Here is a 14,946-nt window from a genome sequence, read left to right as displayed (position 1 = left end):
TGTACTTAGCTGATCCTCAGTAACCAGAATGCATCTAGTTCTGACCCATTCATTTAGGGATGGCAGGTGCATTTTTCAAAAAGAAAGGAAATGCATTTGGTATTAATTATAGCAGAAACATCCCTGAGTTATAAAATAAAATATGCCTTAAGCAGAAAATACTCATTGAAAGAGATATGAGATATTTTACAAAATAAAAATTTGACCACAACAAAAGTATGCAATCTGATATTTTGTTCTATCCCATTTTAAGATGAACATTAATATAATCTGTAGGTCTTAAAAGGAAATATTTTGAAACAACTACCAAACCCTGTCAGATAAAGCATGAAACAATGATGATCAGAAATCATTCTTAAGGACTCTTTGGATGAGTCCAGTGAACTTCCCTAGTTAGTGCAAACCTGTTGGTCTCTGTTCATTTAATGAAGCTATGGCTGTCTGAACACAAAAATTACTCTGCAGAGACATTACTTTGCTGACAAAGGTCCGTCTAGTCAAAGATATGGTTTTTCCAGTATGAATGTGAGGTTGGACTATAAAGAAAGCTGAGCACCAAAGAATTGTGCTTTCGAACTGTGGTTTTGGAAAAGACTCTTCAGAGTCCCTTGGACTGCAAGGAGAACCAATTAGTCAATCCTCAGGGAAATCAGTCCTGAATATTCATGGGAAGAACTAATGCTAAAGCTGAAGCTCCAATACTTTGGCCACCTGAGGTGAAGAACTGACTCCCTGGAAAAGACCCTGATGGTGGGTAGATTGAAGGCAGGAGGAGAAGGGGATGACAGAGGAGGAGACGGTTGGATGGTATCACTGACTCAATGAACATGAGTTTGAGCAAGCTCCAGGAGTTGGTGATAGACAGGGAAGCCTGATGTGCTACAGCCCATGGGTCGCAGAGAGTCAGATACGACTGAGCTACTGAACTGAACTGATGGCTGTCTGAATAGTGATGTAGCTAACTGATGAGTCAACCAATTCACATGAACAGGACTTCTTTTTATTCAAGATACAAAGGAGTCAGAATTAGAGGGCATTCAAAACTTTATTTTTACAGAAGAAAAATGACAGGTGGCTCCTATATCTTTGAGAGTAAACTTGGCCAAAAGGTCAATTAAAGAGAACATTGGCAAACTGGTTCTACAAATATATACTTATAAAAGCCAATATAGACAATATCATCATTAAAAAGTAGTTCTAACAGAAATTAGCCTAGGAACATTAGAAATTCTATGAATCCTTGGGTTATTAGATAGTTTTCTGCATGCTAATATTAGTTTAGTAGCTTGAAAGTTTGTAATTTGCACATGTTTACACCACACACATCTCCTATGTATTTACTTAAGTTCATCAATCTTTAATGTCTAAAGATGTATCACAGAACATTATGTATTAGATAGGAAAGGGATAATGAAGTGTCATTCTGACAGATAAATTATTATTTCATAAATAGACTGAGATCTATAGAGGGGTAAGGAACTTTAGTGAAATCTCCAAATGTACAGAGAGATAAATACTTCATATTTTCTGTTTATCAATGTTGCATTTTTTCTCTATCAGATATAAATTTCTGGTATTAGAGAAATATTGTCTACATAACTTCCTTTCCATAATTTAATTACAAAATGAGACTTATTTGTTTCTGTAATCATTTTTATTAAATATATTTTAAAAAGAGGCAAAAATTATCATTACTGAGCTTTTTCATATCATTTCTGTTTTTTTGTGGACATTCTTATAAACAGTTAACCCATAATAGTTAGATGAGTCAAAATGAAACCCTCAAATACAAGTCCAAGTTGTTTTGAAATCTGCTTAAAATGAGCCATTTGAGTTGTTTACTTTTTGATTGATAGGTGTCCAAGATTTAGATATTATAATCTACTCAAAGAGAGACTATTACACTGATGAAACTATTATATTTTTGAAATAGCAACAACACGATTTAACTGCCTTTGAAAGTCAGGACCCTCAATGGCTGTGCACAAAGTTGTGGATTACCCTCTCAAGAATCAAGGATATATTAAAGTATCTTGAGGGCAAAGTACTATTTCTCCTGATATGTCAAATTAACCTACATCTGTCCCATATTGCCTTCTCACCATTATATGTTCTGCAGAATGTTCCTAAAGCTGATAACAAAATACATGTTGGGCATGAGGATCTCTGCAGACATAAGGGCAGCCTCCCAAGCAAGTCCAAATGTGACTAGAGAGACTATGAAAAGGAGACTAGCTTGGCTTTCATTGTGGTTAGAGGTTTATGAGAATGGGAGTCAGAATGGATGTTGTCTGAACTTCCCACCAGCATGAAAACAGAGAGTACTCATACTTTGACATCAGCTTTGTCAGATGGGAGAAAAGTGGAGGGTGAGTGGTGGGGTTTGAAACTCATTAACAGTCAGACATCAAAAATAGAGTCAAATGTTTCATTACATTTATCAACCCCCAATAATACCAGATCTATTTACCTTGGGTGTGCAAATCTATAGAGCTTCCCAGGTGGCACAGTGGTAAAGAATCTTCCTGCAATGCAGGAGACACGGGTTGGATCCCTGGGTCAGGAAGACACCCTAGCATAGGAAATGGTAATCCACTCTAGTATTCTTGCCTGGAAAATTCCATAGATAGAGGAGCCTTGGGGTGGGGGGGCTACAGTCCATGGGGTTGCAAAGAGTTGGACATGACTGAGCACACACACTCACACTCACACACACACAAATCTATAGGGGATTCAATAAAAGATACTTCTAATGAATAACTAAAATATTTCTATTTTCTCATAGTTTTACATACGTCTGTTAAGGACAAAGTCTGAACATAAAAACAGTCTTCTGAATCCAGATATTTGGCAGCATAGGAATGTTCAAGTAAAGAAAATTTTATTTTAATAAGTTTACATCTTCCATTTAGGGATATAAAAACAAATCTCTTGAGAAAGAAGACTCTGAGACAAAACAAAGAGAGTATCAATAAAACATACTTAATGTACCAACACAAACACATACACCCCCAAACGCATGAATTTTCAAATTTTGAAAATAAACAATTCTTTTCAACTAGTTGCAATATTTGTTTCTAGTATATGTCATTAGAAAGTACAGTTGAAAGTGAAGGAATTCATTTGGTGATACTGATTTAAGTGAAATAGTAATAATTTGAATATATCCCTGTGTCTCTTGAATTTTCTAAATAAAATAGGTGAAATATTTTTATTTTTTCAATATTTGTCATGTATTAGTCATTAAGGCATTTAAGGGTGATGTGATATTGAGTTAAAAGAGTTGCCTCAGTAGAGAATAATAAGTAGAATTATCATTTTATTGATAAGTCTTATGAAAAATATTTTTGGTTTAGTTCTGAGAAATTAAGATGGTGAATCACTTTAGAGATGAAGTAATAAATATTTTGTAAGTTGAGTAATTTTCAGTAATTTGATTTCAATAAAATTGAAAGATATTCACAATAAAGCAATGAGTACATATCTTATTAAAATAACTTTTAGTAATATCAATTTAAGAATTTTATTCTATAAATCAAAAGACATTTAAATAATTGAATAGTATGCAATGGAGATTTCCCTCTATTAAATGTATTTACTTATATGTAAAAAGCTTACTAAATACGTGAAAATACGTGAAAAATAAGAGTAATGCTGCGTATTTTCTGTTTCTAGCAAGAATTTCACATTTGGCTATGATTTCTGATTTATTGAAGAAAAACTGCTGCTGCTGCTGCTGCTGCTCAGTCACTTCAGTCATGTCCGACTCTGTGCAACCCCATAGACGGCAGCCCAACAGGCTGTCCTGTCCCTGGGATCCTTCAGGCAAGAACACTGGAGTGGGTTGCCATTTCCTTCTCCAATGCATGAAAGTGAAAAGTGAAGGTGAAGTCGCTCAGTCGTATCTGACTCTTTGCGACCCCAGAGACTGCAGCCTACCAGGCTCCTCCACCCATGGGATTTTCCAGGCAAGAATACTGCAATGGGTTGCCATTGCCTTCTCTGAAGAAAAGCTACATTTATTCAATTAGAAGAATCTGGCATAAAATTTTATGTTTTTGTTTTATGTTAAATAAAGATTTTTTAAAATTTACTATTTCTATACTGGTTTCAATTCAGGTTATATTTAAATTCTAAAAGTTTACTTTAAGAAACATATTTTTAATATCAGAGAAAATAACTGATTGAATTTGATTTTATGGTAATTTGAGGCAAAAAGTTGGCTTTAAACTCAACATTCAGAAAACTAAGATCATGACATCTGGTCCCATCACTTCATGGGAAATAGATTGGGAAACAGTGGAAACACTGACAAACTTTATTTTGGGGGGCTCCAAAATCACTATAGATGATGACTGCAGCCATGAAATTAAAAGACGCTTGCTCCTTGGAAGAAAAGCTATGACCAACCTACACAGCATATTAAAAAGTAGAGATGTTACTTTGCCAACAAAGGTCCATCTAGTCAAAGCTATTGTTTTTCCAGTAGTCATGTATAGATGTGAGAGTTGGATCATAAAGAAAGCTGAGCCCCAAAGAATTGATGCTTTTGAACTGTGTGTTGGAGAAGACTCTTGAGAGTCCCTTGGACTGCAAGGAGATCCAACCAGTTAACCCTAAAGGAAATCAGTCCTGAATATTCATTGGAAGGACTGATGCTGAAGCTTAAACTCCCATACTTTGGCCACCTGATGTGAAGAATTGACTATTGGAAAAGACCCTGATGCTGGGAAAGATTGAAGGCAGGAGGAGAAGGGGATAACAGAGGATGAGATGGTTGGATGGCATCACTGACTCAATGGACATGAGTTTGAGTAAACTCTGGGAATTCGTGATGGACAGGAAGGCCTGGTGTGGTGCAGTCCATGGGTTCACAAAGAGTTGGACATGACTGAGAGACTGAATTGGACTGAGAGACTGAATTGGACTCAGAGGTAAATCAGATACCATCAGAGACTGACCCTTGACCTTTCGCACACCTCAGGGTCTTCTGAACTTTGATGCACATATCTCATCCTCAGTGACAGCTTCTTGCATCAAGACTTGTATCTCTCTGCCTAAGAGCTTCTTCTGAGTGTTGCAGCTTTCTTGACTCAAAATGGGGGAGGTGGGGAAGTGCCCTAGAATTATTGTCTCCAGGAGAAATCTTCTTCCAGTGAGGGAAGGAGGTGGGTAAACAAGTCATATTTCTTGCCTTTCAGTGAGATAATTATGGTATTTTACTAGTTAGTCTCTCCAAATGATTTCAATAGAATCTGCAAGTTACTCCTGTTACCCCCAGCAGGATCTCATCACATGAACATGCTACTCCATTTCCTTCCTTCCCTTGCCTCACTTCCCCAATTCTTCACCATGCTTTCCTGAAGATCGCTGAAATAAAATACTTAACACCACACAATTGTCTAAAAGTCTACTGAAAGCATTATTCAATTTTAAAAAGAAATGTGGCAGTTTATATTTATCATCAATTATAACATGTGTGGGCTTCCCAGTTGGCACAATGGTAAAGACTCTTCTGCAATGCAGGAGACTTGCAGGAGAAATGGGTTTGACCCCTGGGTGGGGAAAATAACCTGAGGGAGGAAATGACAACCCACTCCAGTATTCTTGCCTGAATAATCCCAGTGACAGAGGAAACGGCAGACTACAGTCCAGGAGTTGCAGAGTCTGGTAGGACTGAGCAGCTGTGTATGCACACATGCACAATATGCCTGAATTAGAAGCTTTTAAACTTTTAATAATGAAACATTATAGAAGTCAAGTAACACATAAAACAGAATATAATTTTTCAAAGTTATTTTAGGGGACACATTAATAATGTCACTGTCAAACCAAAAATTATTTTGTCTATTTGTGAGAAAGGAGCCAAAATTGGATTAAAAACATTCAGGGTAGACACTGAACAAACGCATACAGAAGCAGATCCTGTAGTAGAGGGAAAAAATGTATATTTCTAGGTTTGGGCTTTCCGTTCTCTATTTTCTACCTTTCATTTTGAGGAAGTTGATCATACAGTGAAGGAGGGAGAAAGAAAATGAATGAGAAGGATATGAAGAAAATTCCAATTGTTCACTCAGTTTCAGTCAGCATGTAACCACCAGCAGGTTACTTAATTTCCTTAGAATCTAATCAAAAATTTTAATAAGGAAAAATTCTTAAAATATCTGGCTTTTTCCATGTAATTTTTTGAAATATTATTTATTTTAACAGTAAGAAGGAAATCATACCAGTAACATTTCATATTATAAGGCAAAATATAGATAATTTCATAAGCATATGGTGAGGGTTAGATGAGTTAATTCATTTAATGTGTTTGGCCCAGTGCCTGGGATAGGGTAAGTGCTAAAAATGTTATATAAACAAACAAACAGAAGACACTCAGGAGAGTATGTTTAAACTTAAACTTCTAGAGGTAAATTACTTTGCCTCCCATTGGACAGTGATACTATCTGAGACCAGTATTAGGATGAGTAAACTTTAGTTCCAAAGTCATGAGTTCCTATGACATTTTCAAAGTAAATTATTAAGTAGCCTGCCAGGCTCCTCTGTCCATGGGGATTCTCCAGGCAAGAATACTGGAGTAGGTTGCCACGTCCTCCTCCAGGGGATCTTTCCAACCCAAGGATTGAAGCCAAGTCTCCCTCACTGCATGTGGATTCTTTATCGTCTGAGCTACCAGGGAAGCCTAAGAATACTGGCGTAGATAGTCTATCTCCTCTCCAGGGAAACTTCCCGACCCAGGAATTGAACCAGGGTCTCCTGCATTGCAGGTGGAGTCTCTACCAATTGAGCTACCTGGGAAGCACTATATACTAATAAGTGACCATAAAATTTAATTCTCTTTTAATGTGTAAAACAACAGAACTTAAAAACTATGTGTTGGTTCAAAACCCTTATCTTTTTATATCATAATGTTGAATTTTCACCTACATTTTTGTGTAACAGGCGTTTGTGCAATTGAGATGCTATAATACAAAGAATATATATTATATTTCAACAGAGTATGTATGTAAGACCTTTTGCCAAGCTTCAGTAACTAAGGATATAAGATAATGCTGTATTTATATGTGATTTTATCTCTAGTACTGATTTTATAGTTGGGTGATATAAATAGTATCTATCAGTTGGAAGATAAGTGCTAATATTAACAAATGCCAAAAATCTATACTCATTTATTTATACAAAGAAATGAGTTTTATAAATAATGAATAGATTCATTTCTGAACTGGAATGCTACATTTGAAAGCAAATGAGTTTAAAATTCTCTATTGTAGATAGAATTCAAAGATGGCCCCCAAGATTTTACCATTCCGTATATATACTCTATACAATTTATATCTATAAAATGTAATATATATGATACATTGATATATATGAAATACAGTAATATGATATATATTATTTAGCCATAAAATTTAAATCCTACCATTTGCAATATAGACATATGTCAAGAGCATTATGATAAGTGAAATAAGTCAGAGAAATACAAATATTTTATCATCTCACATGCAGAATCTAAAAAATATCAAATTCATAGAAACAAAAAGTATAACACACAATGAAGTTGCTCAGTCGTGCCTGACTCTTTGCGACCCCATGGACAGTAGCCTGCACAAATCTCCTCCGTTCATGGGATTTTCAAGGCAAGAGTACTGGAGTGGGTTGCCATTTCCTTTTCCAGAGAATCTTCCCAACCTAGGGATCGAACCCAGGTCCCTAGCATTGTAGACAGATGCTTTACCATCTGAGCCACCAGAAGCATAGTGGTTGCCAATAGCTAGTGGGTACAGGAGATGGAAAGATACTGATCAAAGGGTACAAACTACAAGTTATAAGATGAATAAATCCCAGGATCTAAAACATAGTACAATGATTACAGTTAATAACACTGCATTGTATACTTGAGAGTTGCTAGAAGAGTACAACTTTGTGTTCTCATCATTAAAACTAATAGCATAATGGTAAAATTATGCAGGGTGAAAGATGTATTAACTAGCCTTATTGTAGAGATCAGTTCATAATATCTGTTTATCAAACCATAACATTGTGCACCTTAAGCTACAGACATATCTTAAGCTATAGACTTTAATATGTCAACTGAATCCCAATAAATTTGGATGGAAAAAATGAACATAGGCAAAGTATCATTCAGGATAATAATAATTTAGCTCCAGATGGGTCAATATATATGTGTGTATATATATATACATATATATGTATATATGTATATGTATGTATGAGTCATGTCCAACTCTTTGCAACTCCATGGACTGTAACCCACCAGGCTCCTTACATAGGTCCTTCACTGCTCAGGAGACTGAGCCTTGTCTGTATGAATTGTCCTAACCAAGGTCACATATTGTTAGAAGAAGCCATTTCAACACAGATCTGAATGTTTCAATGTCCATATAACTGACAAAATTTCGATGCAGAACCCCTGCACATGCTTTTGCCCCCCCAAAATAAAAAGAAAACAAAATGGATTCAAGGAAAAAATGCATACTGTATGCTATTACTATTATTTTCTAGGTTTATTTTAAAATTTATGCCATATAATATCATATATAAATTTACTAGAAAAAAAATAACTTTTTATAAAACTAATACTAAAAACATCCCGTTATAATACATCTTTCAAATATCTTTGGTTAATTATCTCTAAACAATTCTGAATAGAATAATGCCATTTTCTTTTAAAATACCTCTATACAATTTAAAAACAGTTCTTAGAAAATTATTTTGATGTTGCTTCATTTAAAATGCAATTTAAATACTTTTCCTCATTGTGAGAAACAATAGGTTTTCTGGTTTAAACTCTCCAAATAGCACATTTCTGTAATAGCCCCTTCTAAGCCACTATTCTGGCACCCCACTCCAGTACTTTTGCCTGGAAAATCCCGTGGATGGTGGGCTGCAGTCCATGGGGTCGCTAAGAGTCAGACACGACTGAGTGACTTCATTTTCACTTTTCACTTTCATGCATTGGAGAAGGAAATGGCAACCCACTCCAGTATTCTTGCCTGGAGAATCCCAGGGACTGGGGAGCCTGGCGGGCTGCTGTCTATGGGGTCGCACAGAGTCAGACATGACTGAAGCGACTTAGCAACAGCAGCAGCAGTTCTACTATTCTACTTCCAAGCAAAGACTGATTGGTATGTGTCATTTAGTTTCAGACCACTACTTAAATTTCTTAGACTTCAATACTGATACTGTGTAAGTTAACCTGTGAAATAATTATAAAGGGCCTATAAATATAAAATACCTCTAAAAAAACAAATTTATACTGTGTCTGTTCAAAAGCAGAGACATTACTTTGCCGACTAAGGTCCGTCTAGTCAAGGCTATGGTTTTTCCTGTGGTCATGTATGGATGTGAGAGTTGGACTGTGAAGAAAGCTGAGTGCTGAAGAATTGATGCTTTTGAACTGTGGTGTTGGAGAAGACTCTTGAGAGTCCCTTGGACTGCAAGGAGATCCAACCAGCCCATTCTGAAGGAGATCAGCCCTGGGTGTTCTTTGGAAGGAATGATGCTAAAAGCTGAAGCTCCAGCCCTGGGTGTTCTTTGGAAGGAATGATGCTAAAAGCTGAAGCTCCAGTACTTTGGCCACCTCATGTGAAGAGTTGACTCATTGGAAAAGACTCTGATGCTGGGAGAGATTGGGGGCAGGAGGAGAGGGGATGACCGAGGATGAGATGGCTGGATGGCATCACAGACTCAATGGACGTGAGTCTGAGTGAACTCCGGGAGATGGTGATGGACAGGGAGGCCTGGCGTGCTGCAATTCATGGGGTCACAAAGAGTCGGACACAACTGAGTGACTGAACTGAACTGAAAAAAACAAATTTATACTGTGTCTGTTTTACTACCATAGAATAGATGAGATACTATGTTTTCACTGAAGTGAAACAAAACATGAAGAAAAAAATCCTAACCTCCTACTGCACAGAAAGATTCTAGGGTAAGTGATACATGGTAGACAATATTAACCATCCCTATAGTTGTGGATGATACTATTTTCAACTTCTGCATTCTAGTCCCCTATAATGAAAAGGACATCATTTCTGGCTGTTAGTTCTAGAAGGTCTTGTAGGTCCTCATAGAACCATTCAACTTCAGCTTCTTCAATGTTATTGGTTGGAACATAGACTGGGATTACTGTGATACTGAATGGTTTCCCCTGGAAACCAACAGAGATCATTCTGTCGTTTTTGAGATTGCATCCAATTACTGCATTTCAGTACTGGAACACAAAAGTAGGAAGTCAAGAGATACCTGGAGTAACAGGCAAGTTTGGCCTTGAAGTACAAAATGAAGCAGGGCAAAGGCTAACAGAGTTTTGACAAAAGAATGCATTGGTCATAGCAAAAACCCTCTTCCAACAACACAAGAGAAGACTCTACACATGGACATCACCAGATGGTCAATACCAAAATCAGACTGATTATATTCTTTGCAGCCAAAGATGGAGAGGCTCTATACAGTTAGCAAAAACTGTGGCACAGATCATGAACTCCTTATTGCCAAATTCAGACTTAAGTTGAAGAAAATAGGGAAAACCACTAGACCATTCAGGTATGACCTAAATCAAATCGCTTATGATTATGCAGTGGAAGTGACAAATAGATTCAAGGGATTAGATCTGATAGACAGAGTTTCTGAAGAACTATGGACAGAGGTTTGTGACATTGTACAGGAGGTAGTGATCAAGACCATCTCCAAGAAAAAGAAATGCGAAAAGGCATAATTGTTGTCTGAGGAGGCCTTACAAATAGCTGTGAAAAGAAGAAAATCAAAAGGCAAAGAAGAAAAGGAAAGAGTTACCCATTTGAATGCAGAATTCCAAATAGCAAGGAGAGATAAGAAATGCTTCCTCAAGGATCAATGCAAAGAAATAGAGGAAAACAGTAGAATGGAAAGTCTAGAGAGCTCTTCAATAAAATTAGAGATACCAAGGGAATATTTCATGCAAAGATGGGCACAATAAAAGACAGAAATAGTATGGACCTAACAGAAGCAGAAGATATTAAGAAGAGGTGGCAAGAATACACAGAAGAACTATATAGAAAGGATCATCATGACCCAGATAATCATGATGGTGTGATCACTCACCTAGAGCCAGACATCCAGAATGTGAAGTCAAGTGGGCCTTAGGAAGCATCACTATGAACAAAGCTAGTGGAGGTGATGGAATTCCAGTTGAGCTTTTCCAAATCCTGAAAGATGACATTGTGAAAGTGCTGCACTCAATATGCCAGCAAATTTGGAAAACTCCACAGTGGCCACAGGACTGGAAAAGGTCAGTTTTCATTCCAATCCCAAAGAAAGGCAATGCCAAAGAATGCTCAAACTACTGCACAATTGCACTCATCTCACATGCTAGTAAAGTAATGCTCAAAATTCTCCAAGCCAGGCTTCAAAAATACATGAACCGTGAACTTCCACATGTTCAAGCTGAATTTAGAAAAGGCAGAGGAACCAGAGATCAAATTGCCAACATCTGCTGGATCATTGAAAACACAAAAGAGTTCCAGGAAAATATCTACTTCTGCTTTATTGAGTATGCCAAAGTCTTTGACTGTGTGGATCACAACAAATTGTGGAAAATTCTTAAACAGATGGGAATACCAGACCATGTTACCTGCCTCTTGATAAACCTGTATTCAGATCAAGAAGCAACAGTTAGAACTGGACATGGAACAACAGACTGGTTCCAAATCAGGATAGGAGTGTGTCAAGGTTGTATATTGTCACCCTGCTTATTTAACTTATATGCAGAGTACATCATGTGAAATGCTGGGATGGAGGAAGTACAAGTTGGAATCAACATTGAAAGGAGAAATAATAACCCCAGATATGCAGCTGACAGCACCTTTATGGCAGAAAGCAAACAAGAACTAAAGAGCCTCTTAATGAAAGTGTAAGAGGAGAGTGAAAAAGTTGGCTTAAAACTCAACATTCAGATAATTAAGATCATGGCATCCAATCTCATCTCTTCATGGAAAATAGATGGGGAACAGTGGCAGACTTTTTTGGGGGGCCTCCAAAATCACTGTGGATGGTGACTGCAGCCATGAAATTAAAAGATGCTTACTCCTTGGAAGAAACGCCATGACCAACCTAGACAGCATATTAAAAAGCACAGACATACTTTGTCAACAAAGGTCCATCTCGTCAAAGCTATGGTTTTTCCAGTAGTCACATACAGATGTGACAGTTGAAGTATAAAGAAAGCTGAGCACCAAAAAATTGATGATTTTGAACTGTGGTGTTGGAGAAGACTCTTGAGAGTCCCTTGGACTGCAAGGAGATCCAACAAGTCAACCCTAAAGGAAATCGGTTCTGAATATTCATTGGAAGGACTGATGCTGAAGCTCAAACTCCAATACTCTGGCCACCTAATGTGAAGAACTGACTCATTAGAAAACACCTTGATGCCAAGAAAGATTGAAGGCAGGAGGAGAAGGGGTCAACAGAGGATGAGATAATTGGATTGCATCAGTGACTCAAATGACATAAGTATAAGTAAGCTCCAAGAGTTGGTGATGGACAGGGAAGCCTGGCATCACGCATTCCATGGAGTCACAAAGAGTCCAACAGGACTGAGCAATTGAACTGTACTGAAGTGACACTATTTTTCCCAGTTTGGTCAATAATGCCAACATTCACAACTGCATGAGGATGAGACCATGGTGTGACTCGAAAGACATAGGAGGCAATTCCCTTTCCCTTCCTAAAGAAAACAAAACAAAGGCAAAAACCCAGCATTAAAGTCAGAAAACTGACTGAACTTACATCATAAGGGTTATACTACTTTATTTTAAGTCATCAGTCCTTAGGAAAAATAAGTTAAAGGGAGAGAAAAGCACATATAAATAACTTTTCAGGATAACAGATGTTTGTTTTTCTATTTAAGCAAATATATTTTTGCAATAATGGCATTTATTTAATAATCTAGAGAACATATAGCTAAATTTAGTGAAATTATTTACATTTTTTCTAGAATACTGTTATTTACAGGTTAGAAATGATAATCTGAAATAGAAAACTAATGCATTACATTGTTATTTTACAAGCCATAGATTTTTACAATTATGGCTAAATGAAATATATTTAAACTATGGAGAACATATAAACTACCCACATCGAACACTTGAAAATTAAGGGTTAATTTGGAAATACTGCATACTGAAATATTTATAGAAACAACTGTCAACTGTCTTAGTATGTTTAAAGGAAGGCATAACAAACACAGAGTATTTGCTTAGAGCACCAGTAAATTAACTTTTATCAAGAATATTCAAAGATTGTTTATTTTAAACTGTAAGATGCAGCCAATTATCTTTCTACCGATTTGCAGAAGCTTTCTGGTTAAATTAGGGAACTCAATATGATTGCGAAGCTATTGATGGAAGTTAGGAGTAGTCCTGGCACAGTTGCATTGGACTCTTTCCTGGTGGCCCTCTTGGAAAGAGATACATTTTGCCTCCCACACATTTGCTGTCCAATCATCCACCAGGCATCTGGTACAACAGATGGGCTCTGTGTATACCTGGAACAGTGACGCAAGTACAATCAGTACCTTCTCCACTTCTGCAAGAATTTACTTATACTTTACTAGTTAGACAGCATTCTTCCACCCTAGAAATACGTACTGAGTATCAAATATGTGGAACAATGTGATGGTGAAGAAGTTGAATACAGACAGGAATCCTGACCTCTGCAAGTTTTATTCTAACTTAAGATGAATGCTTTGTCCAGCTTTACATTTAAATCCACTTTGACGTCTTCTTTATCAGGCCTACTTCTGGCCTTGGTAATTCAGTTACTTTATAGCATACTACTTGCAGCTTCACTTTATGTCAAACTACTTTGTGTGTTTCTTCTTTTCTTTTCTTATTGTATAGTCTGTGATTTATATCCTCTTTTTGTTTTATCATCTGTCCCCATCTCCATGCTTTATTGTACCTTCTAATCCTGTTTCCTCTCCTGAGAATATTATTGAATACCAGCTCGAGGGTTTTCTTAATCATTCCAAAACATCTGAAGAACCTCTTTTCAACATGCACATGCTATAATTGCCCCAGGATTTTTCTGAGTAAGTAGGTCTACAATGTGCCCTAGGCGTGTGATTTCTATACAGTTCTGTCTATGTGGTTGGCAATGACTAATTACAATTCAAAAATGACCATAAGGCCATGACAATATACTGTCTTCTTGAATTTTAAGAATTAAGTATCCTTGTGTTGGGAGCAACAGTAAAAATACTCTATATTTTCATAGTGCTCAGTCACTTCAGTTGTGTCTGACTCTCTGCGACCCCATGGACCATGGCTCGCCAGGGTCTTCTGTCCATGGGGTTTTCCAGGCAAGAGCACCAGAGTGGGTTGCCATTGCCTTCTCCATATTCTGATAGCAACCTTGTATATTTTTATGACATGGACTGGTGGGAGACTATATGCAAGGAGGAGACTATATGCAAGATTCTAGTGTAATGCATATATGTGTGCATGTATATACATATATATAAATACTGCACTCTCTCTCGCTCGCTCGCTCTCTCTATATATATACACACATATATCTGAATGGACAAGAAAGAAACATGCTTATAGGACAACAGTTTACTATTTATAGATATATTTGGACAGAGCAAGATCTTATCGTTATAGTCACTAATGGTTTTAGACTGAAAATGTTCAATAAGTTGCAATATATTGAAATACATATAAAATTCATAAAAGGACTAATTTAATCAGTTTTGCTTTATGAAACAAGTAAAATAAGATACAAAGCAAATAATACCAGAGATCTTTGATATTTTAACTGGGGACATAATTTTTTAAAAAATAGAGCCAAAATTAACCAGTATTTCTTTCATTGACAAAAATAAATTTAAAAAATGTCTGCCAAAATCATACACATTCCTAGTCATCTCTACCTCTTTCT

This window comes from Oryx dammah, unplaced genomic scaffold (assembly GCF_014754425.2).
Source record: "Oryx dammah isolate SB20612 unplaced genomic scaffold, SCBI_Odam_1.1 HiC_scaffold_18, whole genome shotgun sequence".
NCBI lineage: Eukaryota > Metazoa > Chordata > Mammalia > Artiodactyla > Bovidae > Oryx > Oryx dammah.
The sequence above is the reverse complement of the archived record's forward strand: the minus strand, read 5'-3'. Positions refer to the sequence as shown.